Raw genomic sequence first — 18,248 nt, forward strand, 5'->3', positions numbered from 1 at the left:
GAAAGTCACAGAACATAGTCAGTAGGTAAATAAGCGCTAGGAAGAATTTTGTTCACGGTGTAAGAGGAGTGGGAAATTCCCCAAGGGCTCTAAATTTAGCCACCAATTATGGGATAAGCTATCTCCCAGTGTACCACCATCCCACCTCACACTCTCTCTCTCTCTCTCTCTCTCTCTCTCTCTCTCTATTAGGATAAGGCTTACTGTAAATCATGTACTACTGTGAAAGCAAATGTCTAACATGGAAAAGGCCAGAATGTAATGTGAGAAGTACTATAAAGGGGGAGAAAATAAATTCAGAGGTGAAAAAATAATGACATGACATGATTTACCTACGTAAATTAGCGCTACTTCTATGCTAATTCTTTTCATAAAGCATGTACTTCTGTAAAAGCAATTGTCTAACATGTAATTGGGTAATATGTTATATTATAAGTAATCAAAAAGGTGAAAAAATAGAATCTGAGTGGAAAAAAGCATGAAATAAAATGATCTCACTTGGTAAATAAGCGCTACTTTTATGCTAATTCTTGTCATAATGCCTCAAAATATGTACAAACAATTATGTAAAGTTGAAAATGGTATGATGTTATTGTGGAAGTACTATGGAACATGAAAAAATACAATAGCTGATGAAATAACGATGTTTGTTATCCATCGGTGACATAATCGACCGATTTCGCTAGAGTCACACAATGGTACATACCTTATTTCTCAGTTTTTTCTGTATAAAACCCAATATACTTCTGGTATACATATTTCCAACATATGAATACATGATAATAAACGTATATTGCATCAGTTCAGATAGAAAACGTACGGCGAAAAGACTACTCATAGAGCATGGCAGTACCTGTCAAACTTAGGTGCTCCAGGTAAGCCATTTCTGGACCCAAGGGACACCTTTCTTTGTGATTTTCCTTAGTTTCTGACCAAAAGCGAATGTTTGAGCAAAAAAAAAAAAAAAAATGGTCCAAAAAAGCCGGGACTGGGGCGGACCAAAGCTCAGAAAACGTCGGGATTGGGCGGGTTAAGCAAAGTTGCTCTTGTTTCGTGACGTTACATGTACACTACCTACACTTGTTAAGGTACTTGTATGCTCATCGTCTTGCATCGTCCACTGTAAAAGTATCACCTAACAAGCTGGGGTCATTGATCAGGAAGAAGTTCTCGTTTTTCCAGTTCCAGCATTTTCACCTTCACATGAGAAGAGTACAAGGAAACAGTGCATGAGAAGGGCATAATTAAAAAACTGAAAAGAAGAGCTATTGAAGGGACTGGGTTCGTAAATACAAAAATATTTCAGGTAATGTAACAAAAATAGTTTCCTACAGTGAGGTGAATAACTGCCAGAAACCATGATGTTAATTTATAAGTAGTAATGGAAGTCACACCCCACTGAGAAACAGAAGCTGCCCCACCACAGAGTCGATGTGGCCACCCCCCATATCTCCTTTAGTATCGCCAAGGAATACTGCTCACTGACAGTCCACTCTTCCCTTGCTGTTGACAGCGCACCTCACAGTGGACATCACTAGCTCACCTCATGAACCACACTCTCACAACACAGACAAGCAAAATCGATCCTTGGCTAGGGCAAAGAACAGGCAGGGGATAAGAATTCCGTTCAGCAGTCATTCGTCTCCCTCGTGAAACACCGATGTATAACAGAATAATACCCACGCATATTCTATTACAGCAATTCTGAAGGGGGCAAGCCTTGTTTGAATTCAGTACCATCGGTATTTATTAGAATACAAGTGGTGAAATATCAAATTTTGTGATAAAAGATGTGTGTGAGAACTGTAAAACCTCAGTAAATGTGGCCAACATCCAGGGCTTCCTTGTTGTTGCCTGTCTTCCTGGCTCTGTTACCTTCCTGAGGCATATCACCCAACTTCATTACCTGCATGCCAGCCCACATACGTGTCTCTTCACGCCTGGCTGTTTATTACACGTCTGCCGCCCACGAGCAACCAAAAATCATGGGCAGTACCGTCCTGTTTCCCTGGTATACAAAAACTCCTCCACAACTCCTTCATCCAAGTTTATTTCTGCATCGAGCAAGAAAATAAACTTCCTGGATATTATCCATGCAAACTGCTTCCACATTAATATATTATGTAAGATGATATCATTTAACTCTGGTACAAAACGTTTAATTTTAGTCTAAAAAGTCTATCCTAAAATAAATAAAATCGTTTAAAAGTAGCAAACGTATAATGAGACAGGTATAATCCAGTTGAAACAATTAAAAAGAGAGAACATGTAAGGAAATGCTCACACACACCACAAATCCAGCCAGGAAACAGGGCGTGTGTGCTGGGCAATCCCCAGGCCCTGTCTCCCCCCCTTACTATTTTTTTTTTTTTAATCAGCCCATACCCCACTAATGTATGGCGCGGTCTGCACTATAGCTGCAGGAGATCTTTAATCGAACGAACGAAGTAAGTGCTGGACCATTGTGAGGCATGCATAGGAGATGGCTAAGTGTTATCCCTCTCTCTGTTTGTTCGCGTATGAAACAGTAACAAAGGTACACAAAGTTATTAAAATACAAACCTTAATTTATAGTAGTCCGTATAACAGAAAGTTTATCAGGCCACTGTTATTTTGAACTCTCTGCTCGCATGCCCTCACTGACTACCGGTACAACAGATCTGGAACTTTCATCAGCATTTTTTTTTTTTTTTTTTTTTTTTTTCAGATGCCTATAAGCAATGTTTTAATTGTAATGGGTCCAGTCATCTTAAAATATATCATACTTTAACATAGTCAATAGTTTAATCCTTTAACAACTTGCGTCACCAAACTCAGTCGTAGAATATAACAATACCTGGGCTCTGCACCCCTTCCATAGCACTTCTTCAAGACCAACATTGTATTCTAGCGTTAATCCCTTATTACAACTAGGCATTTAAGGTGTAGACCTTTTAGATCAAGTTAGAGGAAAAAAGGTACAGTCTTTGACTGGGCCTCTTTTCGGTTCATATTTATTATTCAGAAGGAGATCTTCTAAGCTGTAAACCTAGAGAACTTTCTTTGTTGCAAAAGAAATGAAAGTGATCTATTAATCTTTAAAACATTAATTAAATAAACTATAATGCCAAAGAAAATGTCTGCAAAATTTAGTCATCCGTATTGTTACAGAGATCCAACCTGAATATTTACTGCATTGTACAGGGTTCGATCCCATGCTGGGTACGGATGTACAAATGTTAATTAATCTAGAGTTACACCAGCAAATTTTTCTAAACAAGCACACAACATAAATCCTACTAATACCTTGTCATCTACAATGAGTTCATGAAAATATACGTCCATGTAGCTGAAAGAATTCGACATCTATGTGCACATACAATTCATCGTATATAATACTTCATTTGGTATTTACAGAGTTGTAATATAATCCAGAAGGAAATATTTGGTGATCATAAGCAGTCTTTTCATAGTCAAAGCAATGACTTTGCTACTTCACAAGGTTATATGTATTAAAACTGTGGAACAGTACAGGATGTGCACGTACACAACCCTAAAATAGTTTCAGACGTATGTCATACTTATCTTTAATAATATCCATCTCCTTTACCTGCGTACTGGTTTACGACTCTTGCTTACACGCAGCAATAGTTCAAACCAGCACCTATCGGTGCTCTTCTCACTGTGCCTCTCTCTCTAACGGTCTAACCTAAAAGATCTAAACTCCCCATCATTCCGTCCTGATGCTCTGGTAAATTTGTGTTCACATGGGAATATCACATAAGAAACTAGTGTCATGACATACATTTTCACAACGGTTCCTAGTTCCCATCCAGTAAGCCTCCCTCTCTCTCTCTCTCTCTCTCTCTCTCTCTCTATATATATATATATATACATATATATACAGTATATATATGCGTGTGTGTGTGTGTGTGTGTGTGTGTGCCAGATAATCATCGAATGTTATATTATTCTCACCTTCCCTTGTCAGAGTCAGCCCTTTCATTATCCTTCTCTCTCTCTCTCTCTCTCTCTCTCTCTCTCATAAATATTTTCCACATTCTCGACTCCTCTTACCACTCACAGATATTTTAGTTTTTAGCCCTTTATTCGCCTCGCAGTTTAAATCCGTTACCCAGCCTAATGACTTTCCCTGGTACTTAAGTCTGTCACAAAAGACATCTGCACAATTGCCGTATTCTGATTTTAGTTAACTAGGTCTTACACATTGTCCATGCGAGATGCTACACAGACTGGTAAATATGTATGTGGTTACAATTTGTCTGTATGAATTTTCTTAATTAGGGCCGACAGTTGACGTACAGTATATGGAACAGTTCTGGACTCCTCTGGTTGTTTCATATACCGATGTCCCTTACACTGATGCATGTGCCTCGGCTGACAGCCAGCAGGTGATGAGTGCAGGTGTGTAATGTACAGTAGAAAGGCATTGCATATATGCAGCTGATGGTGTTCTCTGCATCGAGGTATTTTTCCCGTTAATGTAGGTATAGTTGTTTGTACCTTTAGGCTATAGTATAGGTTAGCGATTTGTCTTCTTGGTTTATCAGTTGTAGGATATTAGATTAGGTTTCCGTTTTTTCTTATGTATAATCTAATATGAAAAAAATAAAGAATAACAAATTAAGAATAAGAAAATAAAGTTTTATATATATATATATATATATATATATATATATATATATATATATGTATGTACGAGCATATGTATTGTTACGTCCGCGTTCCACACTGCCACAGGCTCCAACAGCAGTAGTCCACTATAGGAAGCACGTTGCCCAGTGAGTTGTTCTTCCTATGGTCAGCCTTTAGGTGTACAGTACACAAGATCAACTGAGGCGAAAATAAACACTAGCTTCTTAAAGTTCACGACCTTTATTTTCCCAAATAATTCCACTTAATGCTTTCCAACTTCACTGTTTTCACAAGGACTGGAGCTATACCAACTTTACTAACTGCTATTACACGTAATGCTTGACAACACTTCACTGTTATTACACTTAATGCTTGCCAGCACTTCACTGTTATTACAATAAATGCTTGACAACACTTCACTCTTACTACACTTAATGCCTGACAACACTTCACCGTTTTCACAAGTACCAATGATGTTCAATCTTCAATTAACACTTCACTGTTTTCACAAGTACCGAAAATATACAAACTTCACTGCACTGACACTGCACTACACTCAAGCTGATCTGAAAACCGACTGAACTTGAAATTGTTTCTATCCTATCCTAATGTAAGCTAACATTATTCGATAAACTTCTACATTCCTCGAGAACAACAGTTGCCAACTCGGAGATATCAAAACATGCAAGAGTTTTCTTACACTACATGACACTCTAAACCATTTACCATACGAACTTAAATTACATAATTTAACAAGCAATCACTGAACTAAAACATTATGAAGAAAAAGAGCAGAAAAATTAATGCATAAATTATGAAATAACTACGCTTACAAACAGCTGGCAAACTGAACACTGACTCGTACTGGAGCTTGCTACCGTAAACGTCGGGAAACATCGAGAAATATCTTGGCTACCTAACTGGCAAATCTCGCTTACATATATATATATATATATATATATATATATATATATATATATATATATATATATATATATATAGATAGATAGATAGATAGATAGATAGATAGATATGTATATATATTTGCCTTAATGACCATGGGCTTCGACCCCAATGGTCGATAGACAAAAAATATATATATATATATAGATGTCCGATGGACCCATAGCTCACCAGAGGCAATGTTGACGTTATATTTCAGTTGATGCAAGTTGCTGAGGATATTATTACCTATAAGAATACGGATTCAGCGTTCAGTACCTGACGAACTTGCATTTTATCAGGCCCTGATGGTTCAGGGCCCGACATCTTGCAGGTACACTCGGCAAGAGTTCCGACTGGAACACCTGGTTGCGAGATTTGGCTAACGTGGCAACAGTGTGCACCCGTGTGTTCTTACCTAATTGTTCTTACCTAATTGTATCTTTACAGGAATGAGTCAAGCTGTGTCTTAAACCATATTTATCGTACATATCCTTAAATCTGTGAATTGTTTTGGCACACACTATTTCATTCGGTAGTGCATTCCATTGATCAATTGCTCTGTTTGGGAAACTGAGTTTCCTTACGTCTTTATCACCTCTCTTCTTATGCAGTTTTTTGCAGTGTCCTCTTGCTGATGCTTCCCCATATGTTAAGTAATCATTTATGTCTATTCTCTCCTTCCCTGATATGCATTTATATAGCATTATCATGTCACCCCTTTTCCTTCTCTCCTGTAGTGTTGGTAGATTCAGTTTATTTAGTCTTTCTTCGTAACTTAGGTCCCTTAAGCTTGGTATCCATCTTCTAGCGGCCCTTTGAACTTTTTCAATCTTGTCTATATGTTTTTTGAGATGAGGACTCCAGACTACTGATGCATACTCCAGGGTTGGTCTAATGAATTATGTTATTATCCATCTTAGCATGTCTTCCTTTATGTATGTGAATGCTATTCTCATATTTGCAAGCAGTGTATACATGTTCCGTACTTTCTCGCTGATGTGGTCAGCCGGAGATAGTCTGTTATTGATAATCACACCTAGGTCCTTCTCTCTTTCTGATGTGTATAGGGTTTTATTTCCTAACGTATAATCCCAATCAGGTTTTTTTCCACTTTTACCAAACTTGATTACATGACACTTGTCCACACTGAATTCCATTGCCATGTATTACTCCATTCATGAAGTTTATTTAATTCTTCTTGTAGCTCTATACAAGAGTCTGTGTTAGTAATTCTCCTTTATATTTTTGCATCATCTGCAAACATATTCAGATAGCTTTCATTTCCGGTGTTACTGTTTATATCATTTATATACACTAAAAACATGATTGGTGCCAGCACTAAACCCTGTGGTACTCCATTAGTCACTTCTTTCCATGATGAGTAGTTTTCCCTTAGTACTGTTCTCATTTCTCTTTTTATGAGATAATCTTGCATCCAACAAAACAGTTTGCCTCCAATTCCTCCTTGATGGTACAATTTTCATAAAAGTCTTTGGTGTGGTACTGTGTCAAATGCTTTGTTGAAATCTAAATAGATACTGTCCACCCATCCTTCTCTTTCCTGTATTGTGTTTGTTACTCTGTCATAGTAGCTCAACAGATTAGTAACACATGATTTTCCTTTTCTGAAACCAAACTGTCTTTCTGTTATCATACTGTGTTCTTCTAGATGATTTACCCAAACTTTTCTTATAAGCTTTTCTAATACCTTGCTTACAACACTGGTCAGTGATACTGGTCGGTAGTTGAGTGGATTTTGTCTATTTCCTTTCTTGAATAAGGGGACAATATTTGCTTTCCTCCAATTATCAGGTAGTTTACCTTGACTCAAGGATTTCTTGAAAATTAAAAATAATGGTTTACTTAACTCCTTTGCATATTCTCGTAGTACCCAACATGAAATTTCATCAAGACCACTTGCTTTTCCTCTGTCTAATTTACTTAACTCCTCCTGTATTACTTTTCCTGATTTTTGTATATCTGGTAGTATGTGTGGACGTGCATGTTCCACATAGTCCCTTTCAAAATTTTTTTCTTCTGTAAAAACTAATTGGAAATTCTTATTTAGCGCTTCACAAATATCTTTCTCTTGTGTATACGTGATTCCCTCGTCCGTAATGGATTGTATTATATCTTTTACTTTGGTTTTGCTTCTGATGTAGTTGTAAAATAGCTTTGGTTGATCACTTCTTTTATTTATTATATCCTCCTCAAACTGTTTTTCTGCTTCCATCTTTATTCTTGTATAATCGTTTCTTGCCTGTTTGTAATTATTATATGCCCTTTCACTATTGTGTCTTCTGTATCTGTTCCACAACAAATCTCTTCTTTCTTTTGATTGTTTACATTCTGTACTGAACCATTTCTGTATTTTCTTATCTGCTTCTTTGTGCTGTGGGATGTACTTCTGGACTCCTATTTCATAAATTCACAGAAGCTCATTTTCCCAATCAACTTCTAAGAAATACTTCTTTAGGTCTTGATAATTTCCCTTTTCATAGTTTAGGCTCTTTTTGTAACTTTCATTGCTGTTAGCTATGTCATATGCTATCCTGAAGTTGTAATTTAGTACTGCATGATCGCTTTTCCCGAGTGGAGGGTGATATATTAAACTGCCAATATCATTTTCTTGCCTAGTAAATATTAGATCTAGCATTGAAGGTACATCGAGTCCTCTTTGTCTGGTGGTTTCCCTCATATGTTGCGTTAGGAAAAACTCTTGCACGAGACCTACGAGCTTTTGGTCCCAGCAGCTTTCTTGGCTAGTTATATCTAGAGTATTCCAATTTATATTTATATTAAAATCTGCAGTTAGTATAATTCTTTCCGATTTCTCTTCCATTTTATGTAGTAATGATCTTAAACTCTGAATTGTACTCTCTGCCAGGTTCTCATACTCTTTCCCATGTGTTTTATCTGGGTGGCATGTACAAATTGGCTACAATTACTTTCCCTTCAGATGTGTTGATCTTTACTGCAATCAGTTCTACTTGTGATGGTATATCTACTTTTATTTCATTGACTTTTAGATTTTTCTTAGTTAATATTATAATTCCTCCTCCTTTTTTTAAATTTCTGTCTCTTCTCCATATATTGTATTCCTCTAAGTTTAGTATGTCATTGGATATCCTTGGTGTTAATTTTGTTTCAGTTAGGCATATTATATGTGGTTCATTTTCTCTGACAAAATCATTCATCTCTAGTAATTTAGATATCATTCCATCCACATTTGAGTACATCAGCTTTATCATCATGCTTATATACTTGTCATGACATGGTTCTACTACCTTCCTCCTTTTTATTCCCTCCTGTTTGTGTACCACTTTCGTACCTGCAATCCTATTACTTTGTAAAAAAAAATGTGTTCTTCTCCTCTTCTGATCTTCCCTCATTTTTTGTTTTTGCTTCCTCCCTCTTCTGTTTCAGTAATTCCAGTTCCTCTTGTGTTAGGCATCTTTTTATCCATATATTTTTGAACTCCTCTTTTTCCATAAGATTCTTTGCATTTTTTAGTATCTCCTCCACAGTGTTTACACTCTGGAAAGTTACCTTTAGAGGTCTTGTCTTGCTTTTCTCATATTTCCCTAACCTTTTGTGTTCCTCTATATCTTTACTACAGATTTCCTCTGATACTTCTTTCAGTAAGCTCATTACATTTGCCATCTCCTTTTTGTCTCTTGTGATCTTGTTTTTTACTTCTTCCTCTTCTATACCAGTGATTACTATAGATTTGTTGATATCTACTGAATCTCTGACTAACTTTGGGTTGTTTTGGAATATTGTTTTCACTTCCTTTTTAATGCTTTTTTCCTCCACCCTTGTTTCTAAGTCTTTCTTTACTTTCACCATTTCAGCATATGTGGTTTCCAAATCATTTGTGTAGCTTTGCACAGCTTCATTCACCTGTGTTATCTTCTCCTCAATATCACTGCTCTGGTCTATCAGACTGCTTACTTGCCTAATTGTCTCTGTATCACTTATGAACTCTTCCATAATACTCTCGTGATTGACTACTGTACTTGCCATTTCACTAATTTTCTTCCTAAGTGTACTCAATTCCACTGTTAGTTTACTGATGGTTGTGTGTGTGTGTATGTGTGTGTGTGTGCGCACATGCCTGACAATTTTTCGAATTACTAAGCTTCATCCTCCAAATTATATTATGCGGGCACTGTATTATGATATGATATAGGCTAATAAATATTATGTGATTGTGTGGGATAATGGGCTGTGCACTATACTATTTATAGTCTGAGATATAAAATAATTGTCTTGCCTTGTACCGTGAACCACGATACAGGTTGAGTTGTGATTCAGAAACAGAGGACAAGTTCACACAGAAATGGCGCGATGTTGGGGAAAGGGGGGAGTATGAGAGTGAGCGGCCAACAGTTATATATTCTTAGTCATTTAAGTATAGTTATTAAGGTGTCAATGGTATCCTGTATCCTAAATGATATTAAACCTATTTATTTTATTATCTTTATATAGACCCAGTTACACACTAGGATACTCCCTCCCTAGTTAACAGAACACATTCAGCCTGCTCCACCACCTCGACTCTCTCTCTCTCCTCAGCTGGCTATCAGTAGACACACACACACACACACACACACACACACACACACACACACACATTATCAGTTTGTGCTAATGAGTAATGATGTTGCATTTAGTATGTTTACCTAAAATTTAATAGTGTCAAAATACAAGTGCAATACATAACCACCTCACATGACGGGTTACTTTAACCAGTAATCAGTACTTATTTTTATAGTCTCTGTTTCAGTAATAGTCATGGAGTAGCCATAACCACAGTGATATTTTCGTTAATGTTAAATGTAATCATGTGTTCAGTGGCGGCTACCAGTTATAGGGGAGGTGGCCGCTGACACCCCCAATCCTCATAGCTATGGTGGTGAGTTGTAGTGTCACTGCAGTTCCTCCAGTTATGTCAATAATTAAAGTTAACATACTGATGAACAGCTATTTCTTATGAAAAATACAAACAGCCTGTATGGAATTCTCAAAAAACATTTATGAAGCATATTGTGGGAGCTTTCCAGCTCTCACTCACCAGTCATAGTCTTGGTCCTTTGTTTCAGTATTGCCAGCCCGATAGTGTGCAGTGTTAATGAACATGCTATTAACCCGCCCCATCCCGACTACTTTTCCACCACTGACTCCCCCCAATCCCGACCATTTTAGGAAAAAAAAATTTTTGGCTCAAACCTTCGCTTTTGGTGAGAAACATCGAAAATTCATAGAGAAATCGCTCACCTGAGGTTTAAAATACTCATTACAGATAGGAGTACCTCCTTACCTTACTGGGTTTTTTATCAGGCTGGCACCAAAGAAAACGAGTTCTATGGGAGGATAACTATTTCACACCACTCATAAACGGTATTTATTTATTTACTTGGTACGAATTTATATGTAGTACAAGAGTATATTGGTTTTCAAGCAGTAATATAGGCATTATAAGCATTGTTTCACTCACTAATACCTGACTTTTTTTTGCCACATTACCTGATCATCATTTCTAATTGTTTCTTCCTCTAATGCTATGTAAAATTTGTCCTCCACATTGTCATTGATTGGGGAATCACTCTGGCCCTGAATTTCGTACCGTGGCATGACATGGCTATACTGGCCAGATCACTGATAACAGGTGAATTGCTGAGACAATGGCATGCAGGGGGGAGGAGGAGGTCATGCTGGGTAAGGCATTGTCCCTGCCTGGCATCTTGTTGAGGAAGGTGTCACGTGTATACGTACCAAAAATGACTCGCGAAAATTGAAAATTATGCAAATTAGGGACCTTGCAATTTTTTTGCGTTTATGTACGTCGACGGAATTGGCAATGACAAAACATGTGGACGTTAAAGAACGTCGATGGGACGCTGCGGGTTAATGTTAGTTCTATATGCTTATTTACATTTGGAACAACAGAATTCAAAGCAGGATTTCATTCAGTAGCCAACACAGAATGCCAAATACAGTATGTGTGTGTGCATGTGGGTATGGGACTATACATGTGGTGGGGGTGGAAGGAGATAGTGAGTATGATATGTGTGTCATAATGGTAATATGGGTGTGTGCATACGTGGCTAAGGACGTCCAAGACTGATATGTAATCTTTGCCTGTAACACTTGATGACACACACCTCAGTATTTATTTAGGTTCTATTCATAAGTTTGTTGCATGTTACATTATAATATTATATATGATAATATTTTGTAGGTGAAACCTTAAGCACCATTTAAAGACAATTACTGAAATATTAAAAATGCATTGTGTGTGGCAAAATACATGAATAACAATATTCCAGGAAGAAATATTGCCGTATTATAACATCATTTTAAATACGTTGAAGGTGCAGCGTTTCTTAAACTTAGATTATCGGATTTCCTTTGATCAGTATATTACGTTATACTGCAGCTTTGAGTTAAGTAATATGTTTTGTATTGTATTATAAGTGGTGTTATGGTTGACGTTCACTTCAAACTACATCGAACAGACAGCAAGTGCAGTTGTTAGTAGTTTACCAGTATTTATTATTGATCACACACTGACCAACTTATTCCTGAGTAATTTTAAAAAATCTTTATCACTATTGGAAAACAGCACCTTAGGCATGTCAGCAGGTGGCAAGATGTCAAGCGATATTTTAATGGAATTTACCTGCTATTGTAACAGGAAAGTTGCGTTAAGAAATGCACATAAACATCACTAATTCCTCTATAAGTGTCCCGTGATAAAAATCATGTCAGTGAGCAAAATATATAAGAGCGTCGTATCAATTATATTGTCAGGTAAGTTATAGTAAGATATTAAAATCATTGTTAGATTGTTATACTGCATGGAATAATATCCATTATATTCAGAGGATAATAAAAAAAAAAAAAAAAGATTTGTCTGAACTCATTCATTAGTAGCAAGTCAATCCGCCCTCCTTCTCGATCACCTCTCGCAGTCAGTTTGGCATAGAGGCGACTTGGTTCCGTATGAGCTGTTGATGGCTTCTGAACGGTTCCCACTAGACATGGATGTGGGCCAGTAGTTCATCTGGTGTCCGTTCACTCTCAGGCTCCCAACAGTAACCACATTCACCCAGACATGGGGTTCATGTCTGCTCCCTTACTGAGCCAGTTGAGCAGCTGCAAGACCTCTCGACCTCCAAACATTCCGAGACTCTTCTGTGTGGATGGGGCAGCAGTCCTGAACAAAAATTATAGGGCCGCGAGGAAACGGATAGTTCTGCTCCTGAACTGAGGGGAGGAAAAAATCCTGCAAAATTTCAATGTATTTTTTAGCAGTGAAACTCCCTTCTATCCTCGTGACGTCACCCATGCCATGGATGCAAACCCACCCCTAGACATTGACGGTGACGTGTCCACTTCTGGCCTCCTCGTAGATGTTCCTACGGTCGTACCTGCACGTGAATAGAATATTTACAGATCGCTCATATAGTTTCATTTCTAATATCATTGACGCTTCGGGAAAAGTCACCGTTTTTCATGTTATGGTTCATTATCCACTATTTGTTTGGTATATTTTATGGGGATTGTAAGGCTTAAAAAACAGTGGTGCAAGTGTTGGTAATGTGCGTTCATCCAGCCGTATTATTACTATGAATATCAATTGATCCCGAATTGTTTTTTTAAATAATATTAAAACTGTTCAGCGATACAGTATAAAAATATGTTTGTTATACATATCATCAGTAAATTTATATATGTGCATTACAGTACTGTCGCCTCCAGAAATCTTTTCTCTATCGTTAAATTTAATGAATACAAAATACCTGATAACAGTCATATAGAGAAATGTCAGGCATACGATGAACACATCTCTATCCTCTGGCCTTTATCTACCGACTGCTCTTCCACACTCTGCAGTTTTTCCTCAACCTGTCTGTTTACCATAATTCTTACAATTCAATTCAGCACCATAACTATACATATATATATATATATATATATATAGTCTGTGTGTGTGTGTGTAAGTTCTCACTTTTACCTGATAACCATACACCCACATATCTTATTAATCAAGAAACTTCATACTGGCTAGGTTATATTCAACAAATCCACATGGGCTATCGTGTCATTTACTCATATCTGTTCCAAGTGACCCAACATTAAAATAAATAAAACAAAGATTCTGGGTGTGGTCATTCGGGAGGGTCAAGCAGTTATCATATATTATTATCAGTGATCATTTTCAAACTACTATGCGACATAGGGTATTGGGTTTACACTTGGCCACTCTAATTTTATTACGAATTACATTGGCCAATAAAGGATAGCTGGATTTATAACCACACCAAAAAATACATGAACTTCGCAAACTATTAAACACTGAACTTGCTGCCTTCTCGAAGTAGTTTACATGAACGTCCACTGTGTGAGCCTTCATGACAAAGTTAATACAATATATAAAAGATGTATTGCATAAATCTATGCTATAGTATAACTTAACCCCTTAACCATGGGGCGTCACTTTCATGATGCTCGGGAGCAAGGGATCATACTGTGGGGCGTCACTTTTGTGATTCTGTGTTATTTTGAATTTGCCCAGGCTTTCAAGTGGTGGCTTGTATCATCTATCAGTACTACCAGTGTCCAGCTAAAGTCAGTTCTACTAATGTCACCTGTACTACCATCCACTGTTGACAATTTAGCTATTTTTCTCCTGCCCTGGACTCTCCCCCTCCTTACCTCCCCTCCCCCGTCTGACCAGCTGCGCTGCGCTACACAAATGCTGGATGGATTTTTCCACTCATTTTATCCATTGAAATGTGCCCTTTGCCCTGTTCTTATACAAAATAATATATAAAAGAAAGAGAAAAGGTAATAGATATTGTCATACATCTGGAATGGGCTAATTATCACCTGGCAACACCTCACGTGCACTTGTTTGCTAATTTTCCCTGTTTATTTCCCCTTGAAATATGCTGAATGACCTGTTCTCATAACAAAATTATATATAAGAAAGGAAGGGAGAAGCCTAAGTGATATTTACATTCACCTGGAACTACCTAATTTATTATGTATTGTCTAGATTTCCTGCCAATCATTTTATAGCGTATATATTAGCAGCTGTCACCACACTGAAATTGTCAACCCTTCACTGCCCCTAGGCCACAACATTCAGTTTGCTGTCGTGAAACCACGTCGGATTTGCGCCTGTCCAACTCCGTTGCTTTTTAGCCCCATGCAAAGGGCCCTGTGACCTCTACCCCTACTAAACCTTATGTGGAAAGGGGTAAAGCACTAAGTGACTGCTGTGGAACGTGAACTGGCAAATTTTTCAATGAAAATGATGGACAGTGACTACGATCTTTCTGGTGACTCTAAAACAGAGCAAGTGGAAATGTAAATAATGTGTAAATAATGTGTAAACAGCAAGTGAAAGCAATGAATGTAAATATAAGTGAACAGTGGGAAATAGTTTTATAAGTTACTGAAAGTGACAATGCATTAAATAGTGTAAATAGAAATGTAAATAATTTAAATAAAATAGAGAATGTAAATAGAAATGTAAATGAGTAGTAATATAAGAATACGATTATATATACTAGGAGTAATGAAAGTGAAAGTTTCACTCTAGCATGTATGAATACTGGGAGTTATGAAAGTGAAAGTGACAGATTCACTCTCAACGCTAGTATGCAGGAAGAGAAAGTGACTGCCTGGAGTGAAAATAAACTACTAGTACTGAAAGAAACTTTTAGATAAATATTGTATATATAAGTAAGTGTAATAAAGTACTATGAATATAGAGTGTGAGTGTGTTTATAAATAATAAATGACAGCTCCGCCTCAGAATACCATCAGGGAACCAGCACGGGAGGAGAGGTCGTATGCTCTCGTAATTTACATTGCTTTCACAGTGTTTTTTTTTAATTGGAATATGGATTCCAGACTACTTGAAATTCATATAATAGTGTTTGTAGTTATAATATCAGGCAGTGGTAACCATATTGCGGGGTATCAGGAAGTGTAAATTGGAGACTTTGTTACCCAACTTCAGAAGTCTCCTCAAGTCCTACGGTAGATGACGAAGGCTCAACAAACATCCCAGGAGAAAGCTGAAGATATGTGCCATATGCATATATAATTTTAATATTCTAGGACTAATAATTGATTTTTGGCAAATATTTTTAAAAAGTCAGTCGGAGCGCAAATATCCTCGCGGGATGCACAAGGAGTGCAAAAACAACCCTGCGGTGTAGGGGTTAATAAACTGATCACTGGGAATCCGGTAAGCTACCATTAAAAACAGATGCTCCTATAGTGTATTTTTGTAGTGAACATTGAAATAACATTATTTTCTCCTGGAAGAAATAGTTATTCATGTAATACGGATTCGATATTACAGTACAGTATTATAATACTTCAGTGTTTGGTTTTATATGGTGTTTCAGGTTCCACCCCCAAAATTTTATCATAATAATATAATTATGTAACATGCAACAAACTTATAAGTCATCAAGTGCTAAAGGCAAAGATTACACATCAGTCTTGGACGTCCTTAGCCACGTATGCACACACCTAATTTACCATTATGACACACATGTCATACTCACTATCCACCCCCCACCCGAACCACTTGTATAGTCCCACACCCACACGCTCACACACACATACTATACTTGGCATTCTGTGAACTGCATGAAATCCTGCTTTGAATTCTGTTGTTCCAAATGTAAATAAGCATATAGAACTAACATTAATAGCATGTTCATTAACATTGCACACTGTCAGGCTGGCAATACTGAAACAAAGGACCAAGACTGTGACTGGTGCGTGAGAGCTGGAAAGCTCCCACAGTATTGTCATAAACGTATTCTGTGAGTTCCATATAGGCTGTTTGTATTTTTCATAAGAAATGGCTGCTCATCAGTATGTTAACTTTAATTATAGACATAACTGGAGGAACTGCAGTGACACTACGACTCATCACCGTAGCTATGAGGATTGGGGGTGTCAGCGGTCACCTTCCCTATAGCTGGTATCCGCCACGGAACACATGATTACCTTTAACATTAACGAAAATATCACTGTGGTTATGGCTACCCCATGACTATTACTGAAACAGAGACTATAAAAATAAATACTGATTACTGGTTAAAGTAACCCGTCGTGTGAGGTGGTTATGTATTGCACTTGTATTATGACACAGTATTAAATTTTAAGTAAACATACTAAATGCAACGTCATTACTCATTATCACAAACTGATAATGTGTGTGTGTGTGTGTCTACTGATAGCTAGCTGAGGAGAGAGAGAGAGAGAGAGAGAGAGTCGAGGTGGTGAAGGACGCTGCATGTGTTCAGTTAACGAGGGAGGGGGTATCCTAGTGTGTAATCGGGTCTCTATAAAGAGAAAAAAAGTAAATAGGTTTATTATTATTTTGGATACAGGATACCATTGATACCTTAATAATTATACTGTAATGACTAAGAATATATAACTGTTGGCTGCTCACTCCCATACTCCCCCCTTCCTTCTACATTGCACCATTTCTGTGTGAACTTGCCCTATGTTTCTGAACCACAACTCAACCTGTATCGTGGTTCACGTTACAAGGCAAGAGAATCATTTTATATATCTCAGACTATAAATGGTATAATGCACAGCCCATTATCCCAAACAATCACACAATATTTATTACCCCATATCATAGCATAATACAATGGCCACATAATATAATTCGGAGGATGAAGCTTAGCGATTCGAAAAATTGTCGGGCACACACACACACACACACACACACGGGCGCGCGCTGGTGCCACGTTAGCCACATCCCACAACCGGGTGGTCCAGTCCGAACTCTTGCCGAGTGTACATGATGCATAGTGTTCTACGGTGACTGCACATGGTATCCAATGATCTGCCGTCTTTATAAGCCACAGTTAACATTGGTTAAGGGCTTTGCAAAATCACCTCAGTTAAATTGCTGGGTGCCATGTTTGAAGGGGAAAAAAAAAAAAAAACTTTAGAAATGCATTTACGTTCAGCTGCTTTATCCATCCATCCATTGCCAGACGCCATGTATCCCAAACGGGGTGGTCAAGGGCTTAGAGTTAATTGTTTTACAGGGAGGGGCACTAATCCTCCACCAACCCCACTTGACACGTAGGGATGCCAACAGCATCTGGTGTTCCCAGGCGGCCACCCATCCAAGTACTAACCAGACCCAACTTTGCTTAACTTCGCTGATCGGACGGGAAGCGGTGTACTCAACGTGGCATGGCCCTCATAAATGGGGCCTGCTGTGAAAATACTGTATAGAAAATCTTATCGAATGATGCTATTCATCAGAACTCGTATTGTTCCTTTTCTTTGTCTACGAGTATTGTTCTCCTGTTTGATCATAATCTGCATCTTGACCATTGTTGTCTTGTTGCATCACTCATCCTGTTTTGTAGGATATTTAAAAATGATGACCATCCTTTGCATGTTACACTACCTCCATCATTTCAGCAAGTCCATGTTACCAAGTATTCATTCTTCTGTTATATACAGTATTGCTATACTCTATGTGTTCTTTTCCGTCAGTCACTAAAGTGTGCAATACTCTACCTAATGATATTGAGGATGCAGAGAGTATTCAGGCGTTTCACACTGGAGTTAATACATTTTCCTCAGTCTGTAAT

The 18,248-nt window shown here is 37.6% G+C and overlaps 1 pseudogene; it reads right to left on the reverse strand.

Annotated features, from left to right (window-relative positions):
* Positions 1-17,734: 17,734 nt before the first annotated feature.
* LOC145398583 (5S ribosomal RNA) lies at positions 17,735-17,853 on the reverse strand (annotated as a pseudogene).
* Positions 17,854-18,248: the final 395 nt, after the last annotated feature.

The sequence above is a fragment of the Coenobita brevimanus genome, chromosome 45 (assembly GCF_032717465.1).
Source record: "Coenobita brevimanus isolate Jiangsu-jjx chromosome 45, ASM3271746v2, whole genome shotgun sequence".
In the NCBI taxonomy this organism is placed as follows: Eukaryota; Metazoa; Arthropoda; class Malacostraca; order Decapoda; family Coenobitidae; genus Coenobita; species Coenobita brevimanus.